At 46.8% G+C, this 20,407-nt stretch overlaps 1 protein-coding gene across 1 annotated transcript in view; it reads right to left on the bottom strand.

Moving 5' to 3' along the window:
- The window catches only part of PPIL1 (peptidylprolyl isomerase like 1), a 55,331-nt gene that overhangs the window by 9,460 nt on the left and 25,464 nt on the right, over positions 1 to 20,407 (bottom strand). The window lies entirely within an intron of this gene.

Below are 20,407 nucleotides of genomic sequence, written 5' to 3'. Positions count from 1 at the left end.
AAACCATGCACCATGCATTGAAAGCACGAACCTAATCACTTAGTCAAAATTCACCTGCTAACAGCACTGAGGCCTAAACTTGGAGAGCCAATACAGTCTTGTGGCTTTTAAGCTAGCCATTAAGGGCTGTCCCTTCACATCTAGAATGTGTAAGCACCACAAGCGCCCTAAGGAAGAGTAACAGCCAACAACTATACTCTAGATTCAACAAAATGTATCCTCAAAAATTGTTCTAGAAAGCCTCTTGAGCCTACAATCTGTATTTTTCAACTCGGATGACCAATGTCCAGTAAGTGATGTTCATAATGAATAAATAACTTTGTAGTGCTGTAAAGTGGCAGCAAGAGACAAGTATACAATCGAATCAAATACAAGTGCTTAAAAAAAGGAGATGTTTGCATGATCAGAATTTATCATCACAAAGAACTGGTCAATCAGTGTAGCTCTTTTTTTTTAACCGAAGGCTAGAGTAAAAGCAAGCATTTAGCAGAATTAAATCCAGAACACAATGCAATTCACAACTCAAAATCAAATCAAATCAAAATAAGCTTTATTCGGCTTTTGAGATTAAAACCATAAAAGCAGCAAAAACAAATACATAAATACAAAAATAACTCAACATAACCTTGCATAATTAAAAGGGAATACATTTAACCCAACTAAAATAGTTTAGCAAATCAGCGATTCAAAACAAATCAATAAGCCAAGATACACAGAATCCCCCTTTTTCATCCAGTATTATGGTAATTCGGTACTCGGGAACCAGGGTAAAAGTCATACAGGTCCCAAATACAGATGGAGCCATCTCCAAGTCTGGGCTGGGTAGATCGCAAAAAGGGGGCAATGTCCCTGCGTTTGAATTTGATTAAAATCAAGTCCCCCGGAACATTTTTGGGCAGATGACCAAGCCACCCCACCCTTCTGACACTCAGTATCCCACAGTCTAGCGCGGATGGTAATGGTCTATTGTTTTTGAGCCAAAAAATTGCTTTATTCAGAAGGTCCTGATGTAATTCACGTGTGCCCGGGCTGAGTGCAGGGACCCCAGAAAGAACGGTGACATATGGGGCGGCTTCAGGGGGTAGATCAATATGATGCCCTCTTTCTAGGGAGATAATAGGAACTCTGTGTGGGGCATGTTCGGGGTTCAGAGTATCATTGCGACCAGGTTGAATTGGTGGTATGACAGGGGAGTCACAAGTTTGAGGTATCCTGGGAGCATTGTTGTTAGACCTTTCGTGGCTGTTAGTGGGGATAGAACATGTAGATATAACAGCGTTTCCAGTTGTTGGCTTTGACCTTATTACAGTTTTTTCGATCCTGGACAGCCTGTCCCCCAAATCATTGATTTTTGCTATCAAAGGAGATAGAGCAGTGTATAATAGGCGCTCGATTTGGGCCAAAAGGGTCGATTGTAGGGGGGATACAAAGTCATTTGGTCGGGTCTCAGCTATATCCAACGTTGATGAGGCTGGGTTGGGGTCAGGTAAAGAGGGGCTGCAGGTATTGGATAGAGAGAGGGTAATATTGGGGAATGCCTGGGGAGTGCAAATTGTTTGATCAGTGACTCTGGTCACTATGGGGGGGGGGGGGGGGGTTGAAGCATCCGGGATATAGTTTGTGCCACACAGGGCATTCAGCTCTTCCCAGATGGACATAGTAGGTGGAAGACAGGAACCCGGGGAACAGTGTAGGTAGTTAGACCGGTAGGGGTTAATAGGATAAGAACTGGCTGTACCTTCTCCTATGATGGAGCCAAGAGTGGTGGCCCGTCCCGTCCTCCTTGTGCCTCCGAGGGCCACAGAGGGCCCGGGCTTGGCCCGGCTGGTCCCGCACGCGTCCCGCGACCCGCGAGGCGGGAGGGGCGGCTGCCTCTTATGCGCCTCCGGGCGCTGCAGGATGATCCGGCGTTTCGGCGCCCCCGGTGGCAGTGAAGGGACGCCGGGAATTGTAGTCTCCGCTCTCTCCCCGCAGCGACCGCCGGTGGGGGGGGGAGAGCGAGTGCAGCAGCAGGTGTGACGAAGAGAGATGAGGAGCTGGACCCCCACAGGTAAGAGCCCCCGCCAGCAAATGACCCACAACTCAAACTTAAGAAAGCAACGCTTGTCCTACTTTACGAATGTTACCATATTTACTTGGCTCTAACCTAGAAACAAGTAACAGCCTTCATATCAACGGAAAGAAAACGCAGAAGTAACTTTACATTCCAGTTTAATGACAACGATTTGAGCAAATATTTTAAACAATGTTTGGCTCATGCGACAGCCTATTTAATCCTGCATCATTTTAAATAATGCAACCAAATACATTCGACACATTTACTCAAATACCCAACGAAGTAGCGCTCGAGCCAGGAGAGTTACGAATAAAGCCCCCCCCCAAAAAAAACAAGCATTGGCAAAGCTAACATGTTGGCTTTGCAAACGTTTTAGCAACGCTATACTGCGAGGCTGAAGAAGGATACAAAAAAAACTGATGCAGCCTTTTTATTTATTGATCTGAGCTGGAATGGTAAATTTAAAAAGAAAGAACAAAACCCCCACATGCGTAATTAAAAAAAAAAAAAAATTCAGTAGAGGAAGTAACTTTGGGGTGCGGACACAACACGGGGCTGCGGTTGGCAGAAGCAAGACAGGTGTGAGAGAAGAAACAGTGGACTTGGGTAAGGTGGTGGAGAAAAGCAATAGGTAAGAGGAAAAACAGAGGAAAAAGTAAATGGGCGAGAGAGAGAGCAGCATGCCTCTGGCTGGTGGTACATGGGGTAAGGAAGCGATTAGGGTAAGGAGAAGCACACGAAGGTGAATGCATCATAGAAAGGGTTGGGAAGCAGAAAAAAGGCAAGACAGAGCGACACAGGGAGTGAGGGAGCGAGAAGGACCCTCGAGAGACAGCTGGAACACACATGCGCTCTCATGGAGTGCTCAAGACAAAAGGACAAAGTACTTACCTGATCATAAGCGTTGGAAAGCCTCAAATTGGTAAAACCAACCAATGGTAAGCAATGGGTGGACTACAAGCCCTTCGATGTTCATGGTAAACTCATAATATGTCTTTCGCAAACTAGAAAATCAATTTTGTAAAGTGGGGCCTTTCCTTTTGTCTTCAATTTCAGAGTGCAAAAAAAAAAAAGAAAAAATGAGACTACAGGGTCAAAACCCCCTAGTTCACTACTCTAAATATTTTTCTGGAGGCTGCATACATTTCGTTCAACTGGTATTGAAGCTCCTCTAACAGCACCATGAATTACATATGCTGGACTATTCCCCATCTCATTAACAGGGGGTTGCTGGAAAGTCAACCCTCTGTAACTCACAAAGTACTGGTAATGCCACTATCCATATAAAAACACCCTGCGTCTGTTGTATAATTTTACTCAAAAACAAGTAATCTATACTATCCCCTTTCTCTCAATCCTATCCTCTTCAGCCTGTCCTCTTGAACTCACTCCCTTTCACCATTATTCCAACCTTATCAAACTTCTATCCTGCCGCCATATTCTCCTGCTGGCCCACTTCACCTATTCAGCTCACGCTCCCCCTCCAAAATAATGCTTGACCCACAACCATCCATCTCCTTTCCCATACTTTCTACTTGTGTGCTAATTATTAACTCTTCATTCCATCAGCTACTAAGTAGTCCTCTCATGCAAGACATCACCTTAATACTCCCTTCATAACAAAAACATATACCGGATTCCCATCTCCGACAACCCTATGGGATTACTGCTTTAATTCTATATATGAAAAACCACCACTGGGTCAGTGCTCCCAACAGCAAGGCTAGACAAGCAATTAATAATCAAAAAGAAGTGCCAATACTGTATGTGAATTCAGAATCAATTATCTCAACACATTTGAATAAAACGAAATGTCTTGGTCTCACATCTATGAGAAGATTTAATCTTTTATCTTTAATGAATGATTTTTTTGTTCATGAGTTTGGTTTGTAATTTCACCAAATTTACATTTTATAAGACCTTATATACACCACATTTACATCAATTACAATAAAAACAACTATTATATACATTTTCAATCAAAAAATCCACTCACAACTCAGTCATCCTATCTGACATACAACCACAGACAACATATAGATTTACACTGGAATGACACTATTCACAGTAAGCCATCTAATCATTTTTTCTTTTTATGCAGATCAATTTTATATGGTTTTGGCTATAATGGTCATGCGTTTCGAACTCAAGTTGTTGTAGAGTTCTCATCAGGACCAAAATCTGTGAAGAAAGGTAAAAACAACCTTTCTTTAGAATCATCATTTCATTATGAACCTCTCTTGCTTAGCCTCCATCACTACAAACCCTTTATTTCTTACCTCTGCAGTTCAGAGTTCATGTGGATGAAATAGGCAATCCCGACGCTCAATCAAATCTAGTTGGCGGGAACATATACAAAGGCTTCGGTTACTAATCAAGTACACAACTTGCATACTCTGTCATTCTTCTAGCTATCAGGGACTTACTTGTGTATTTGCAAATTATGTTAACTTTTCGGCATAAGAGCTCTGTGAGACAACGCGGTTTGTTTTGTTGCTCCTTTTGAATTTGGCAGCGTATATGCGGGTGTTCTTTCTGAGTCTGCTGTGTCCCGCTGTCTGCTTATGATTGCAGAAAAGTGAAGCAATGAGTGTTGGACAGATCTAACAGCCGGTTAGCTACTGCTCTAGCTCGTCGACGGAGGTGTCGAGCGCCAGTCACCAAGTTCATTCAACCGCGGCATGTACCTGTCTCCGTTTTGGGCAGCATCCAATCTTGTTGTTCTCCTTAGTCACCTACGGGCACATGGCGACGGATTTCCGGATCCGCGAAGGCTCACTGGAATAGTAGTCTTGGAATTGTATTGGCTCGGTATATATACACTGTATGCGCATTGATTTCCGTCTTCTCCGTTTCCATTAAAGGAACGAACTTTGCGTTGCATTGATAGAATGGGTGCCCATATGTCCGATGTATTCACCGTTTCATCGATTATGATACATGTATTCGGTATTCCTATTCGTTGGGTCCGCAAGGGATCTTGGGAAATGTAGTTGACTGCACGATGTGGTCCATCGACAAAACGAGAAATAAATACAGCGTTGCAGTATTAAGCTTGTAAAAATTATTTGTATAAAAAGTCCCAAATGTATGATGTTTTGTAGTTTCTACGTTTCTATTGAACTGTATCTCCTAAGGTTCATGAATTCGCATTGTAATCTATTGCAACGTGGTGCTGTCATTTAACATTTCTCCAAATCGGGTGGCAAATGAAGGTGCCATGTTTGTCTTCCTGAACCATACGAGCTATGAATTCGATGCTGTATACCAGGATAAAAATCAATTCCAGGCACGTTTTTTGGGAATTTGTCCTCTTTAAGCCAGTTTTAAAATTTCGGTGAGCTCGTCGAGTCCCTGTGTTGCTGTATTGAATTGGACGATCAGCATTGCCGCTCTTCTTGATCTCCTCCTCTTGCATCATTTTTAGGCTTTCTTGTTTTCAGTTTCTATTTTTAGTAAATTCTGGTGGTGTGTTTTCAGTGCTTTCCATACCTCAAAAAAAACAGTGCTTTTCAGTGTTTACTCATTTTGCGTCATAAAAAACAACTGAAACGGTGTTTTGCCGGTGTTTATAGAACGCTTTGCTTTTATGTTTGTTTTTTCAATTTTTCTTCAGCATATTGTATGGTAGTGCAAGTGGCCACGAGCCACTCATGAGGAAAAGCTAAGCAAGGGATGTACACAAGAGTATGAAATACAGGTATATTGCTGGCGCTGTTAGAGTACTCCTTAGAAAAATCTAAGGATGGTACTGCAAAAGTTCAACCTACTCACAAGTAATACTGGTGAAACAGTTTCACAGTACTCACGATAAAACGCTACGCAAGGCATGCAGTTGCAAACAAAACACCTGTGAGTTAGTAGCACCTTCTAAGAAGCATAAGAGCAAGCAATATATAAGTGTGTAGACCAGTGCTTCATTTGTGAAAGAGTGCGTCAGGGCCTGAAACTCTGCTCAGAAGCCAGCGGCCGGTGCAGTAAAACATGGGCGCAAGGAATACCAAGGCTGGTAGTTTTAATGCCACCTCATACCTCTTTAATCCACTACTTGACAATCCCCTCCCCTTTATCTCACTCCTTGAGGTTCCCGAATTTTCATTTTGTGACGGTTTTGCCGTCTTCCACCGTCTTTCTGCTATGTGTAATAGGTACATAAATGATGTGGAAAAACAAGTGTGGGTTCCCCAAGAGTAAGTGTCCCCACTGGCAACCACCAGCTATTTCTCCCTCTGTCTCACTCCCTCTATCGCACTCTCTCCCCGACTCCCTCTGTCTCACTCCCTCTCTCTCTCTCCTTCCCTCTCTCTCTCCTTCCCTCTCCCTCTGTCACCCTCCTCACTCTGTCACCCTCCTCACTCTGTCACCCTCCTCACTCTGTCACCCTCCTCACTCTGTCACCCTCCTCACTCTGTCACCCTCCTCACTCTGTCACCCTCCTCACTACCTCCTCCCTCACCCTGTCACCCTCCTCCCTCCCTATGTCTATCACCCACCTCCCTCCCTCTGTCACCCTCCTCCCTCCCTCTGTCTGTCACCCTCCCTCCCTCGCTCTCCCTCTGTCTGCCTCCCTTTCCCTCCCTCGCTCTCCCTTCCTCTCCCTCGCTCTCCCTCTGTCTGCCTCCCTTTCTCTCCCTCCCTCTCCCTCCCCCTCCCCCTCCCTCCCAGTCTCACACCCTCAACCTCCCTACCTGGCAGTGGGGACTCGCGGGGGCGGCAGGGCTCTGCTGAACTCATAAAATAAACATTTTAAAAACGAAGAGGTGAGCCTGCAGTGGCGCTGTAATTTAAATCATGGCACGTTTTAACTGTGCAAACCTGACTCTGTCCGGTGGCACTAAGCTCCCCACTCTAAGAAGGGCTTAAAAATAAGATAGCCTCGTTAAGTGAAATGGTCGTATACAGACCTGTGAAGTACTTCGATGCGCCAGAACACAATAGCTTCTCCCCCCCCGCACCCCCCTCGTGAGCCAGGCAGGGGGCCTGGTGTTGCTCTGGCCCTTTGGCCTTTCACACCTCGGCACCCCATTCTCTTGTCTGTCTTCTCCCCCTGCACTCTGGCGCTCATGTAAAGCGCCCTGATACCTCCGGTAAACAGCACACTCAGTCCCAAGGTGTGCAACACTGCTCTCTGTCACCAGAGCACACGACGAACACCTCCTACATGTGCACTTTCACTCTCTGCCACCTATAAACAGTACACTCGCCTCAGGAGTGCAATCATTCTCGCTGCAGCACACAGATTACTGTTTGCTTCTAAATTTAAAGAGCTCTCTCTCTCAGAAAATTACTTCCTGCAAATCTTTAAATTATTGTCGATCATTGATGAATCTCTCCACATTTTTCCCTCAATCATCTAGTTTAAGTATCTGTCAAAATCTATTACTTTCGAGTGCAAAGAGAGGCGAATGGCAAGAGGTCTTGGCTCTGAAGCCTTGCAGGTAATTTTCAGCCCAGAGGGAAGAACGAATTGACTCGGCAATGGGATTTCATCATAATACACTACCCATTTTAACAATGAGGTCGGTTATGCGTCAATGTATGCATGGTGTAAGTAAAGAAATACAGAAAAATAAAAAATAAATCCCACTTGGATCGCTATTTTCCTAGACATGGTTCAAATTCATGGAACTAGAATGTGCAAAGCAGTTTTTAACTAGGACTACTTGATAAAAGTCAAGTCAAGTCATGAAATTTGTATAGCGCACTACATACCCAGAGGGTTTCAAGGCGCTTAGGAAAGGGGAGGAGGATTATTTGTCAAATATCCACGTTTTAAGCTGCTTTCTGAACGCTAGGTGATTCTGGGTGAGGCGAAGGTAAGCGGGGAGTGAGTTCCATGTTTTGGCAGCCAGGTATGAAAAGGATCTGCCTCCCATGGTGGTCTTGTTGATGCGAGGTACAGTGGCGAAGGCTTGGCTGGAAGAGCGAAGTTGGCGGGCGGGGGTGTAGAAGGACAGCCGAGAGTTGAGGCAATCTGGTCCGATGTCGTAGAGTGATTTGTGTGCGTGGGTAAGCAGTCGGAAAGTGATCCTCTTATTGACGGGTAGCCAGTGGAGGTCTCTAAGGTGACCAGAGATGTGTTCGTTGCGTGGGATGTCCAATATGAGCCTGGCTGATGAGTTTTGGATTCGTTGGAGTTTCTTCTGGAGTTTAGCGGTGGTGCCTGCGTAGAGGGTGTTTCCGTAGTCCAGTCGGCTCGTGACCAGAGCATGGGTGACTGTTTTCCTTGTTTCGGAGGGGATCCAGCGAAATGTTTTTCTGAGCATGCGAAGAATGTTAAAGCAGGAGGAGGATACGGCGCTGACTTGTTTGTCCATTGAGAGTGAAGAATCTAGGATGACGCCTAGGTTCCGTGCGTGGTCTGTCGGGATGGGTGCTTTTCCGAGGGCTTCCGGCCACCAGGAGTCGTCCCAAGCCGAGGGGGATGTACCTAAGATGAGGACTTCTGTTTTGTCCGAGTTCAGTTTCAGACGGCTGTGTTTCATCCATTCTGCGACTTCTTTCATTCCTTCGTGTAGGTTAGTTTTGGCGGTGCTGGGGTCCCTGGTGAGAGAAAGGATCAGTTGAGTGTCATCCGCGTAGGAGATGATGTTGAGATTGTGTTGGCGAGCGATGGCCGCAAGGGGGCTCATGTATACGTTGAAGAGGGTGGGGCTGAGTGAGGATCCTTGTGGTACGCCGCAGATGATTTCAGAGGCCTCGGACTTGAATGGTGGGAGGCGGACTCTCTGGGTTCTTCCAGTGAGGAACAAGGTGATCCAATCAAGTGCTTTTCCTTGGATTCCGATGTTGTTGAGGCGTTGTAGAAGGGTGCTGTGGCAGACTGTATCGAATGCTGCAGAGAGGTCGAGGAGGATGAGGGCGACTGTGTCTCCATTGTCCAGTAGAGTTCGAATGTCGTCTGTTGCTGCGATGAGGGCGGTCTCAGTGCTGTGTTTTGCTCGGAAGCCAGATTGTGAGGGGTCGAGGGATTTGTTGGCTTCGAGGAAGACGGCGAGCTGGTTGTTGACTGCTTTCTCGATGACTTTGGCCGATAATGGCAGAAGCGAGATGGGGCGGTAGTTTTTGAGTTCGGTGGGGTCTGCTGTTGGTTTTTTCAGAAGGGCGGTGAGTTCAGCGTGTTTCCAGTCATCCGGGAAGGTGGCGGAGTTGAAGGAGCAGTTGATGACGTCTCGGAGGTGCGGAGCTATGACGGAGTCTGCTTTGTTGAAGATGTGGTGAGGGCATGGGTCTGTGGGGGAACCAGAGTGGATGGAGTTCATCAGGCGGATGGTGTCCTCGGTGGAGATTGGGTTCCAGGCGTTAATGGTGTTAGCGGGGGGAAGATGGTCAGCAGATGGTAGGGTGGGTTGGCTTCCGGGTTGGTTGTCGAAGCTGTTGTGGATGTCAGCAATCTTGTTGTGGAAGAAAGAGGCTAGGGAGTCGCAGAGGGTTTGAGAGGGGGTGATGTCGTTGGAGTTGGCCGAGGGGTTGGAAAATTCCTTGACGATGTTGAAAAGTTCCTTGCTGTTGTGGGCGTTGTTGTCAAGTCGATCCTTGAATGATGCTTTCTTGGCTTTTCGGATCAGTTGGTGGTGAGTACGAATGGCGCTTTTGAAGGCATCCTTGTTGCTGGTGGATGGGTCTTTTTTCCAGGCCTTTTCAAGGGAGCGGCACAGTTTCTTGGATTTCTTGAGGTCATCGTTGAACCATGAGGCCTTCTTGTTGCCAAGTTTGTGATGACGTTTTTTCAGTGGTGCTAAGGTGTCGGCGGTGTTGGATAGCCAAAGGGTGAGGTTGGAGGCGGCTTCGTTGGCATTAGAAGAGAGGGCTGGGGGGTTTAGAAGGAGCGATGAGGAGATCTGGTCGATGGTGATTTTGTTCCAGTTTCTTTGTAGAGTTGGTTGGTGGTGGTTGATGGGTTTTGGTTTGTTGTAGGTGAAGTGAACGCAGCTGTGGTCAGTCCAGAGGAGCTCCGTAGTGTGGCTGAAGGAGACATGGTTGCTGGAGGTGAAGATGGGGTCGAGTGTGTGACCTGCGATGTGGGTGGGGGAAGTGACCAGTTGTTTAAGTCCGAGGTTGGCGAGGTTGTCCAAGAGGGTGGCGGTGTTGCGGTCGTTGAGCTTTTCGAGGTGGAAGTTGAGGTCTCCCAGGAGGATGTAGTCTTTGGAGGGGAGCGCGTGTGGGGTGATGAAGTCCGTGATGTCTTCACTGAATTTTGCGCGGGGTCCTGGTGGTCTGTAGAGGAGGGTGCCTCTAAGAGTTGTCTTGGGGTCGATGTGGATCTGGAAGTGAAGGTGTTCGGAGTTAGCGAGGTTGGCGTCGGAGTTGGTGGAAATGCGGATGGATTTCTTATGGACGATAGCGATTCCACCTCCTGTATGGTCGGTGCGGTCCTAGCGTGTGATCTTATAGTCTTCAGGGATAGCGATGGCGATGTCAGGGGCGGAGGAAGCGTTCATCCATGTTTCAGTTAGGAAGGCGACGTCAGGAGAGATGGTGTCTAGTAGGTTCCAGAGGTCAATGGCGTGCCTGTGGACCGAGCGGGTGTTGAGAAGGATGCATTCTAGGTGGTTGGGGTCGGGAATCCGTGGTGTGATCGTATCGGAGATGTTGTCGGTGCCGCTGAATTTGCAGGAGTGGCATGAGAAAGGTCCATGGGTTTGTCCAGGGGCGGCTTGGACGCAGTTGGGGGCGCGACCGGGGTTAAGGGCTAGGAGGGAGGCGGCATCGTAGGTAATGCGGGAGGGCTGGGCAGCGCGAGGGGCAGGGGGTCTGGCGCTGGGCGCGGTCCAGGCGCGGACGGGCGTAGACGGGCTTACCTTTGGCGCACCTTCGGCGCGGGTTGGGCGCAGTCGCTGCGCGTGAACGCTGCGCGCGGGAACAGCTGTCATATATGGATAGTGGAGGGGGAGGGGCGAGGGCGTATCAGCTGGGAGGCGGGTGCACGAGGACGACGAGGACAACAAACAAAATGGAGGCGGGGGGGGAGGCACAGCGTAGCGCTACAGGTAAATGCGCTGAGAGCGTAGGGGAAGCAGTTCTAATCTTACAGAGCGCAAATGAGGCACAAAGCAAGCAAAATGTCAATAAAGCGGCACAATTTCAGAAGCCACAGAGCGCCAATGCAAAATACACTTTAAGCAGATAAACAGCGCAGATCAAGCAAAGCGCTACTTAGCTATGCAGCAGGCGAAATGGACCAAGTGAATATTTCTGGCAAGCGAGGCAAAGCAGCGCGGAGAAACCAGCTGTCTGCAGGGACAGTGGGAGCGACTCCTCAGCTCGTGGGAAAGGAGCGAGTCACGGCGCTTCCAGGGGCAGGGAGCTATTTTAGGACAGTGGGAGGGCGTATCAGCTGGGAGGCGGGGCGGGTGCACGAGGACGACAACAAACAAAATGGAGGCGGGGGGGGAGGCACAGCGTAGCGCTACAGGTAAATGCGCTGAGAGCGTAGGGGAAGCAGTTCTAATCTTACAGAGCGCAAATGAGGCACAAAGCAAGCAAAATGTCAATAAAGCGGCACAATTTCAGAAGCCACAGAGCGCCAATGCAAAATACACTTTGAGCAGATAAACAGCGCAGATCAAGCAAAGGCAATAGTTCTCGCATTTATGAGAGTATGAGCTATTGACATTGCAATTAACAATGAGTTTTATTTTTGTTTTTGTTATTAAAACATAAATAAAAGGCATTGTCATTTACAATGCCAATAGCTTAAACTCGCATAAATGCAAGGCTTAATGCATTGCAAAAGCTTGTTAAGTGTGAGGTTCCTGGCCGCCGCCAGTCAGGATATTCAGAGAAAAGGAGGCCTGATTGCCCCTTAACTTGCACATAATGTTGCGTTCCTCTAATTTCGCTCTGTTGTTGGTGTAACATGAATCCTGATTTCCGTAAATAGACGGAGCCCGAGTGATTAACTGAACCTTTCATCTCTATTGTTAAATTTGAGGACTGTGCTCCCAGCAGAGAATGGACCCCCCTGTGGGCCAAGGGAGCCTCTCATAAAAGAAACCGGGCGCATGGGAGGTGGAGAGTCAACTGCACAGCTGGAAACACTCTAACCTACCAGATAGCAGAGATGAATTGGGATCACGGAGCCTACTGCAGTGATCTGTGGGCAGCTGGCAGGTCCGATTTGGTTTAGGTGAAATAATAGAGTTTAGTTTTCCTAATGTCATCAATCACGTTGAAAAGAGAGCAGGACGAGCATGCAAAGCCACGGATTGCAGGATGAAGGAGGAAGGGAGCGAACACCACCATGAACAGCGGAAGGAGGGTGAAATGTTTAATTGAAATTACTGATGCCTAGGTCGGATGCAGATTTGTCATGCTATGGCTTCCTGAAGTGGCCAAAAGGTGCAAGTGGCCAAGTGGTGAATCACAGTTGAAAAAATCAGCGATACTCGGTTTAAACCGGGTCAGCTGATTTGAAGTCGGTAGGGTAATCTCAATTACATTCGGTTTTAACCGAATTCCGGACAGCCTAATCATTTTCTACCTATGATATTACCTTCCAAATGAGGTCTGCTTCTTTGTGGTTCTGTAAGCCAGTGATTGACCAAGGGAGCTGTTAATACATTATTCTTAATTCTTGATTTATGTTGTTGTATTCGTAATCGTACTTCCTGGTTAGTTTTGCCTATATATACACACTAGACCACACGGGTATGTGATCCCATATACTACAAATCTTGATTTACAGATAGTGAACGCTTCATGCTTCCAAATTATATTCTTGTGTTCAAACATTGTTCCTTCTCTTGTGCAAACACAGCATGAACATGTTTCCACATTTTCGATGTCCCTGGACTGGTGGTAGACCCATCATTGTTCTCAAAGTTTTGGGCTTAGTCTGTGGGAGTGCTGCTCTCACTAGTTGATTTGCAAGACTGCAATTCTTTTTAAAGGCAAAAAGTTGTTCTTTGGAAAAAGCCTCATCCAAAATTTTTTAAAAGATGCCAGTTGTTCTTTACAACTTTTTTTAGAGCATTCGAGTCAGGACAGAAGGTGGACACAAAAACCATTCTATCAGTTTCCTTCTTTTTAGGGCTCGCCTGCTGATGCGCTTCTTCGCATAGCTGGAGAAGCTCTATAGCTTGAGAAGCTCCATTGTGGCTTACCCAGAGTTTAACCACCACTGGCGATTCCTGGCAGTGCATGTGCTTTTTAGGTCATTGCGCAAGCGCAAGCCCTAAAAAGCGTGAGCACAATGCCACCAGCCGCATGCCTGCCTGCCTCGCATTACCACATCAAAGGCAGCCCAGCCTCCCCTCCCACAAGCTTCTCAGTGTGCGCTCTGCCTCAGGCCGGCATTTCTCCTCCCCTAATTATTCACTGCACGGCCTGTTGCTCCCCGTGCTTCTCGTCACCCTTCCTCCCTTGTAATTATTTACTTCACAAAGCAAGCCCACGTTTACTCACTTCTTATTTTAATTCTTAACGGCAATGCTTTGACTTTTAGAGTGCCTTTAATGGTTTAAGATCGGAGTCGCTTTCACTACATAGTTGCATTTCTTTATTTCACAAACCAATTGATTTGCTTTTCCAAAGGTGTTGAACCAACAGCCAGTTCTCAGGTACCCAAATTACCCCCCTCCCGCTGTTCACTGTTAATCCAACTTATCCCTCCTGTCCCAGCCTCTCATCTTCCCACCCCAAACGACTTCCCTTACCGCAGTCTCCTGAGCGCTGATCGCTTGATTTACAACCACAATAAGTATAACTCTAATTTCCTCGGAAAAATAAATAAAAATCCAAACTGCAAAAAAAATATCATATGTAAAAACATTACCATTTAAAAACACGAGTACCTCTAACTTTCATAAATACAACACTGATTGCATTGCAAATTCTTATATCCCAAGCATTCAGTCTCTCCTGACACACCCCACCAGTACTTAAAGCCTGTCTCCCCCCTCTCCTTGACACCCTGTCCCATCTTTAATCAGAGGCTCTCGGTTTCTCACCCCCTCACTCATATCATATCAGTCTTACAGTCTCTCCTTGTGGCACACCCCACCGGTATTTCACAGCTATCTCTCCTGTCTCCTTGTTACCCTGTCAATCAGCAGTCTTTTTCTTTCTTACTCGATTACTCATTTTGTCTGTCATTCGCTTGGCCCTTGTGGTACCCCCCACCCCCCCAGCCCCCCCAACGGTACTTCACAGCTGCCTCTCGACTCTCCTGGTCATCCTGCCCCTTTCAACACTAGAGTCTCTGCTTCTCGCCGGACTCCTCCTTTCACCTCAGCCTTTCAGTCTCTCCTAATGGCATTCCCCATGGGCTGCCTCTCCGTGTCTACTGTCCCTCTTTTCCCCACATGGCCTCAGTTTTTATCACCCGGCCCCTCTTTCATCCCAGCCTTTTCACTCTCCTCCATCTCATCCATTCCTTCTCATTACGGCTCTACAACCGGTACTTCACTGCTCTCTCTCAGCTCCCCTGGTCACACTGTCCCTCCTTTCACCAGAAGCTTGCGACTGCTTACTGGACTCCTTTCACCAGAGTCTCTGCTTTCACGCTCTTCTAATAGCCCCCCACCCTCCCCTCCGGTACTTCACGTACTATCTCTCCCCTCGTCATTCTGTACCTCCTCTCACCAGAGGCTCTCCATTTCTCACCCAGTCCCCTATTTCATCACAATCTTTAGGTCTCTCATTGTGGCACTCTCCACCGGCATTTCACAGACTCTCCTAGTCATCCTGCCCTTTCCTTCACTAGAGTCTTTGCTTCATACCGGACTCTTCCTTTCACCTCAGCCTTTCAACTCTCCTAAGCCTTTCAACTCTCCTATAACACTCCCCACCGGCCGTATCTCCCCTCTATGTGTCATTCCACCGACACAGCTCCACCGATGCACCCACCACACAGCTCCACCGAGACACCCACCACACAGCTCCACCGAGGGAACCACCACACAGCTCCACCGAGGCAACCACCACACAGCTCCACCGAGGCACCCACCACACAGCTCCACCGAGGCACCCACCACACAGCTCCACCGAGGCAGCCACCACACAGCTCCACCGAGGCAGCCACCACACAGCTCCACCGAGGCAGCCACCACACAGCTCCACCGATGCAGCCACCACACAGCTCCACCGATGCAGCCACCACACAGCTCCACCGATGCAGCCACCACACAGCTCCACCGATGCAGCCACCACACAGCTCCACCGATGCAGCCACCACACAGCTCCACCGATGCAGCCACCACACAGCTCCACCGAGGCACCCACCACACAGCTCCACCGAGGCACCCACCACACAGCTCCACCGAGGCACCCACCACACAGCTCCACCGAGGCACCCACCACACAGCTCCACCGAGGCACCCACCACACAGCTCCACCGAGGCACCCACCACACAGCTCCACCGATGCACCCACCACACAGCTCCACCGATGCACCCACCACCCAGCTCCACCGATGCACCCACCACACAGCTCCACCGACACAGCTCCACCGATGCACCCACCACACAGCTCCACCGAGGCACCCATCACACAGCTCCACCGAGGCACCCACCACACAGCTCCACCGATGCACCCACCACACAGCTCCACCGATGCACTCACCACACAGCTCCACCGATGCACCCACCACACAGCTCCACCGATGCACCCACCACACAGCTCCACCGAGGCACCCACCACACAAGCTTTCACAGTTTATTACAAATCACAAAAAGATGTTAATATGTCACTTCTGTTCTTGGATTTTCGTCACAATAAAAAACACTGAACATAATCTTCACAAATGTTATTTACAAAAGTTTAAGCTATTGCCATTACAAATTAAATACATTATTTAAGTATTAATTATTTAAAAACATTAAAAGCCATTGTTATTTGTAATATCAATACTTCTAAGTCACGTAAATACAAAACATGTTGTATTACAAATGCTATAGGTGTCACATTTGCGAAAGTTATACCAAATGGCATTGACAAAGTTCTTAATTTAGCTATTTTAAAAAAATAACACATAAATAAAAAAAAATTCATTTATAAGACCAATAGCTCAAACTTCTCTAATGTGAGCCCTATTGCATTTCCAATGCTTGTTTTTTCAAGTAGGCATTCGCGTGGTGTCCACCATGCTCTTTGATTTCCTTAGTAGTTTTTTCGGATATCCTCGTAGCAGATTATGTCAAATTCTCTGCATGTCTTAGGTAGTCTTCCTTATATTTACAATTGCGGCGAAGTCTTTAAATATTGCCCATACAGGAGGTTATCCTTAAGACTTCTAGGATGATTGCTCTTAAAATGTAAAGCTTTATTCCGATCTGTTGGCTTTTTGTAGAGTGTTGTAGCCAAACCTTCTTCCGATGGGTAAACCTCTACATCAAGGAATGCCATTTTTTTCTGTGAGTGGGACATACTGAATTTAATTGTTGGTGTTTTGTTATTAATCCATGCAAAAAAGTTTTTTAGCTCTTCCTCCGTGCCTGTCCAAGTAAAGAAAATGTCATCGATATATCGACTCCAGTTTTGTATCCACTGTAAATATGGATTATTCCGATACACAAAAGGTCTCCTCATATTTTGACATAAATAATACTGCCAATTCTGGAGCAAATGGGCATCCCATTGCTACTCCACCAGTTTAGAAGTAAAACTCACCATCAAAGTTAAAGTAATTCCTTTTCAGAGCGAATTCAGCAAGTTTTGAGATGAATTCTGTAGGGATTCTGTGTGGTCTCTCTCTTTCTTCCAAGATAGATTCAAGTAAAGAGATGCCTTCGTCCTGCGGGATTTGTGTGTATAAGGACGTGATGTCCATAGTAACCATCCAATGTTTACCCTCCACAAATTCAATTGAGCTCAATTTGTTTATAAAATCAGTCGTGTCCCGTATAAATGATTTAACCTGTGGTAAAAAAGGTTTCAAAAAAAATAAAAAAAAATAAAATAAAAATCGACAAACTTGGCAATGGGTTCCTACAATGACTCGCAGCCAGACAGTATAGGTCGTCCGGAAGGTGTTTTTTCATCTTTATGTATTTTTGGCAACACATAAAATAACGGGGTCCTTGGATGCTTGATTTTTAGATATTCCATCTCTTTTTTGCCTAGAAATCCTTTGTCATATGCTTCGTCGATTATTCCATAAAGTTCACCTTTAAGGTCTGATGTTGGATCTTTATTGATTTTCCGATAACTTGAGACATCGTTCAATTGTCTTTTCACTTCTAAGATGTATAGGTTCCGGTCCCAGACCACAATGGAGCCACCTTTATCGGCCTGTTTTATAATGACGAGGTATCCTTTTTGAGATTAATTAGAGCTTGAGATTCTTCCTTTGACATATTGTGTTTTGTTTGGTCCATTTCCTCTTTGTCTCCATTTCAGTAATAGCAGACAGGACTGTTTTCTCAAATGTTGTCACTTCCTTTGGGACCTTACTAGTTGGAGGGCAAAAGACATTTATTTTTTAGTCCTGTAGTTTCCATTGGTGCTTGATAGATGTTCTCAACGAAGTATGTTTTTAACCTTACTTTTCGACCGAATTCTAGGACTTCCGTCTTCAATTTTACAAAATCCGTCCTCCAAGTCGGAACGAATGTTAATCCCTCATTTATACGGGACACAACTGATTTTATAAACAAATTGAGCTCAATTGAGTTTGAGGAGGATAAACATTGGATGGTTACTATGGACATCACGTCCTTATACACACAAATCCCGCTCGACGAAGGCATCTATGTACTTGAATCTATTGTGGAAGAACGAGAAAGACCACACCGAATCCCTACAGAATTCATCTAAAAAAACTTGCTGAATTCGATCTGAAGAGGAATTATTTTAACTTTGATGGTGAGTTTTACTTCCAAACTGGTGGAGTAGCAATGGGATGCCCATTTGCTCCAGAATTGGCAGTATTATTTATGTCAAAATATGAGGAGACCTTCGTGTATCAGAATAATCCATATTTACAGTGGATACAAAATTGGAGTCGATATATTGATGACATTTTCTTTACTTGGACAGGCACGGAGGAAGAGCTAAAAAACTTTTTTGCATGGATTAATAACAAAACACCAACAATTAAATTCAGTATGTCCCACTCACAGAATAAAATGGCATTCCTTGATGTAGAGGTTTACCCCTCGGAAGGAGGTTTGGCAACAACACTACAAAAAGCCAACAGATCGGAATAAAGCTTTACATTTTAAGAGCAATCATCCTAGAAGTCTTAAGGATAACCTCCCGTATGGGCAATATTTAAGAATTTGCCGCAATTGTAAATATAAGGAAGAATACCTAAGACATGCAGAGAATTTGACAAATAATCTCTGGTAGCAGAGCGAGCATCGAGTCGGGAGACTCAGCGCCCAGAGCACGGAGCAGGATGGAGGAGTTGGCGGGTGAATTTGGGCGCATTTCGAGAGAATTCGGGCTGAATCTGGCAGAGAGGTAGAGAGCCCGAGCTGAGACCAAGTCTGACTCTGAGCCTTGAAGCCCTGGCCCCGCGACCTCTCACAGCACATGGCACACGGCTACGGCTGATAATTGAGAGGAGAGAGCTGAGAAAGTAAGCTCCGGCCCCAGCAGACCCGCCCTTCCCCGCTGAAAAGCTCGATTACCAGAGCTGAGGAAGTAAGCGGGGGCTCCGGCTCCAGCAGACCCGCCCTCCCCAGTGCAGTGGAGGAGGAAGCGGGCAGCGAGTTGGAGCCCAGAGCCCAGAGCCTAGTGTTGTGAGCCTCTCCTGGAGCCCCCATCCGGAATAGATCGTAACTGGAATAGAAAGAATTGGAGCTTCCCTAGGAGGCGAATGAGCGTGGAGAAAAGGAGAGGAAAGGGGAGCAGAGACAATTTGAGTCTGACTGGGGGCAATTTCTTGTGTTTCTACAGTTTGGCGAGCGACCATTGCCTGTGGCATCTGTTTCCCTGTGAGGAGTCCCGGTCCCCCTGCCTGCCTCCCGCCGTCCCGCTGGTGCTACCATCTGCCCAGTGCGACCGCCGAGTGGAGGCTGGGCCGGGGACTATATCTCCCGGCATCCTTTGCGGTTCCCAGCATCACACAGCTGCGCCAGGAGGCGCATAAAAGAACAGCAAGCCCTCAGAGGCCTAAGGAGCCTGGGCTGGGCCATCCTCCTTTTATCAACGCACAGACAACAGGGATGTCACCCATCAAGGATACAACATCTATGTACGGAGCCAAAAAAAGAGGTACGCTTGATAATTATGTTACCCGTTCTACATCAGTAGCTGATCGAGAGCTTGCTCTCTCAGAGCGACGATCTGCGAGACGCCGCTCTGTGGAATTAATTAAAACTAAGCGATCATCCCTAGGAGGCATACAACATGCCGTCTCATCCCCACCAGCCACGATCCATGAGTGTGAGAGGCATGAGACATCCCATAATGATAGCATTCCATTGCTCTTCCAGGACATAACCTCCACATTGGTAGATTTTAACGAGAGAACTATAAGTGCCCTAACATCTCCAGGAAACTCTAATCTTAACCCTGACGTACAGATCCTGCCTGACACCTCACTCCCGCAAGCAGACAGCACTCCCAACTCTTTATTAGATGCACTATTAGAAATATCATTGCTTCAACCAGAATCTGCTCAAAATCCTAAATCGACCTCAAATGCCCCTCGAAGTCGAGGCCAGCCACCAAAAAAAACAGAGGAGAAAGGGGTCAAGCATTCAGCCTGCTCAGACTAATAAGACCAGGAATTCTCATCTTGATTTTGGGAAGAAAAAAAGCCCAGTGCCACATATATCTTCAACTCCCGACATAGTAATTTCCCCTACTCTTCCAATTAATGAACCATCTAATGCCGAAAAAATGGGTCCACTGGAACATCTAATCAAATCACTGTTACTCCCTGTAGTCGAGAGACTTAAGAGAATAGCCATACAATTGGGTACTATAGAGCAGACAAACTTGTTCCCAAAGATCAATTAACGCCTGCAATAGCGCCTGCACCCTCCTCTACAGTTACCGCCCAGAAAGCATTAAAAACTACCACCCAGCGCAACCATAACCCTCTGAGACCACAACTCTCAAAACCAACAGGGGAACACGCTAAAACAGCAAGACAGGTCCAGGGTGGAGGAAAGTCAAAATCCTGTGAAAACAATGAGAGTAAACGCGACAAAAGGGCAGCACCTAATACCAAACCACCTGATGACCGCTCCATTCCATCACCATCAGTGATAAGCCACAACATAGATAGGCGTAGGCAAATTAACCTTCCCCCTGAGGCTGAGCCTTACGTCATAGTATTAACAGGGGTCCCTGAAATATCTAACAGAAGATTTGAAAACCACCAAACCCTAAAGAACAAGACTATGCACTGGTTGGGAACATACAGGCCACTACCTGCCAATCTAAATGGAGAAATTC

Source organism: Lissotriton vulgaris, unplaced genomic scaffold (assembly GCF_964263255.1).
Source record: "Lissotriton vulgaris unplaced genomic scaffold, aLisVul1.2 SCAFFOLD_797, whole genome shotgun sequence".
Classification (NCBI taxonomy): domain Eukaryota; kingdom Metazoa; phylum Chordata; class Amphibia; order Caudata; family Salamandridae; genus Lissotriton; species Lissotriton vulgaris.
Note: the sequence above shows the minus strand (reverse complement) of the source record. Positions and strands in the feature narration are given on the sequence as shown.